Below are 3,140 nucleotides of genomic sequence, written 5' to 3'. Positions count from 1 at the left end.
CCATGTTCTACCAACTGAACTACAGAGGACCATGTTCTACTAACTGAACTACAGAGGACCACAGAGCACACAGAGAGAGTGGGAAATTTGCATTAATCAGCTTTTTACCCTTTTGAATTTCACACTACATTAAAATGAGTAATGTTGGGGTGTGACAGGTTCAACCATGCCTGCTGACGACTTCTCCATCAGTCATTCACTGGTAACAAAGGCTTCAACATGATGTGTTTAATGTCTGACACCCTGCAATAAGAGATTGATTATTAGTCAGTCAGACATGACACCTTTCATAACATTTACAATAACTCACTTTCTTTCATTGAGTGCTTCAGTATATAAAATCTCTCTGTGAATTGATGGTATTTTTCCATTTTAATTTATACACAGATCATAGCCATTTTAGAGACTTACAAATTAAGAGCATAGCTTGAAAATCCTTCAAACATTCAGCCTCCACATGTAGAACACAGTACAAACTGTTGTCCAGAGAACTTAGTCAACAAAAATCCCCAGTCAAATTAGACAGTCAAAGTAAAGATTCAATAACATGTTCAAAGTCAAATTAGACAGTCAAAGTAAAGATTCAATAACATGTTCAAAGTCAAATTAGACAGTCAAAGTAAAGATTCAATAACATGTTCAAAGTCAAGTTAGACAGTAAAAGTAAAGATTCAATAACATGTTCAAAGTCAAGTTAGACAGTAAAAGTAAAGATTCAATAACATGTTCAAAGTCAAATTAGACAGTCAAAGTAAAGATTCAATAACATTTCTCTGTTTTATTACACTGTGAAACAACTTTTCTGAGACAAGCATTCTGTGAAGCTCTAAAGAAAAGGGAAAGGTTTCTCAGTGTATGAGACTGTGTGAGTTGAGAAAGAGATTCTTCTTGGCCACACATTGTGAAACCCGTCCCAGAAAGCTGTCCGCCCACCTAGAACTCTCAGCAGTGGAACTCACTAGGGGCTAAATTCAATCCTTAGCGAGGAAGCTCCGCACTGTAGCATGATTGATATTTAAAGGCAATGTTACCGCGTTCGCGGAGACTGCATTCAGGGTAAATGCTGAATATGTTGTATTTGAATAAATGTTCAATTGTTTTAGGAATTTATACTGTTGATGTCATTCATTTCCACTGACTGGTGAAATGGACAAATCAATCACTTTTTCCAAATTGAAATGAATGTTGAATATCAGTCATACGAATTGTACAGTGCTGAGCTGTGTCTGAGCTGTGGCCTTGGTTGATATCAGAACATCAATGTTCCAAAACACCTTGTCCTTCATTCTAACTCTAGTCTGGAACCACATCACTGTTCCAAAACACCAGAGAATATTGTCCTTCATTCTAACTCCAGTGTGGATGCTCCCCACAGCCCATTGGCTCAGAATAACACTCTGTATGTAGGAGGTATACCATTTGGGCTGGTTTCCTAGACACAGATTAACCCTAGTCCTGGACTAAACAGTTCAAAGGAGAATATCAACGGAGAATGCATTTTAATCCATGACTAGGCTTAATCTGTGTCTGGGAAAATGGCCCGGGTGTTTGGGCTTGGTTTCAACAATAGACATATTCACATAAATACATACAAACTAATATACAATACATATTCACATATTCCAACCCAGTCGGATTAGTAGTTACAACCAACCCCAACCCTAATACAAGTATTTCCAGTACATAAACTGTATTGTGACAGAGGAGAGGAGAATCTTGACCTTTGTCCCAGTAATCTTTGCTCTGTAGCCTGAGCAATGAGGGCATTCCTTCCTTTCTGTTGACTCCACTGGCATGTGACCATGATGCAGTCTTAGGTAATATTATGATGCATCAAAGGCTGATGGGTGGGTTAGGGTCAGGTTAGGGTTAGGGTCAGGTTAGGGTCAGGTTAGGGTTAGGGTCAGGTTAGGGTTAGGGTCAGGTCACTGGTACTGGTTAGGGTCAGGTTAGGGTTAGGGTCAGGTCACTGGTACTGGTTAGGGTCAGGTTAGGGTTAGGGTCAGGTCACTGGTACTGGTTAGGGTCAGGTTAGGGTTAGGGTCAGGTCACTGGTACTGGTTAGGGTCAGGTTAGGGTTAGGGTCAGGTTAGGGTTAGGGTTAGGGTCAGGTTAGGGTTAGGGTTAGGGTTAGGTCACTGGTACTGGTTAGGGTCAGGTTAGGGTTAGGGTCAGGTCACTGGTACTGGTTAGGGTCAGGTTAGGGTTAGGGTCACTGGTGCTGGTTAGGGTCAGGTTAGGGTTAGGGTCAGGTCACTGGTGCTGGTTAGGGTCAGGTTAGGGTTAGGTCACTGGTACTGGTTAGGGTCAGGTTAGGGTTAGGGTCAGGTCACTGGTGCTGATGCTGGTTTTGAAAGAAGGGATTCAGGGTCAGTGCCAACCTTTGCTCCGTCCATGGCTGAAATCTTTCCATGTGTCTGGACCACTGTATTTACTAATCATCATACAAACCTGCGCTACTCTAAACATCAACACTAATCAGTGTTGGAGAAGCTACTCTAAAAAGATAGATTAGATTTTAGCAGACGCTCTTATCCAGAGCAATTTACAGTTAGTGAGTGCATACATTTTTTCATACTGGACCCCCGTGGAAAACGAACCCACAACCCTGGCGTTGCAAGCGCCATGCTCTACCAACTGAGCTACAGGGGACCCAAGCTTACCAAGCTACCAATTACTTCACACTGGAAGAAGTTAAACTACACTAAAGCTACCCTTAAATATAGTTTAGTTAACTAAAGTTACTTTAAAAAAGTAGTTGACTACATACAAACTACTTTGTGAAAAATTATCATATGTAAATCTGAAATGTCATGGACTACAAATTGCAAGACAGATCACTCTGGAGATGTTAACAGAATGTGTGGTTTAGCCTATTGCACACAAAAACTATTTTCAAGTGAGAATAAGGCTGAAAAACGTTGGAACATTAGGACCCACATCATAGTTTGAAGATGTTGACCTTAAGCAATTGTAAGCATACTAATTGAGTATGATCATGGTTGTAGATGGTACACTAGGTTCCTGACTCCAACAGGCATTGACATGACAAACATCTCCCCTTACTGGTTGGAAATCTTTATTACACTCAGTGTGGCTAGGAACTAAGTTTAATGTACCGGTGCGTTCCAAGGGAAGGA

This window comes from Coregonus lavaretus (assembly GCF_964263955.1).
Source record: "Coregonus lavaretus genome assembly, chromosome: 8".
Taxonomy (NCBI): domain Eukaryota; kingdom Metazoa; phylum Chordata; class Actinopteri; order Salmoniformes; family Salmonidae; genus Coregonus; species Coregonus lavaretus.
The sequence above is the reverse complement of the archived record's forward strand: the minus strand, read 5'-3'. Positions refer to the sequence as shown.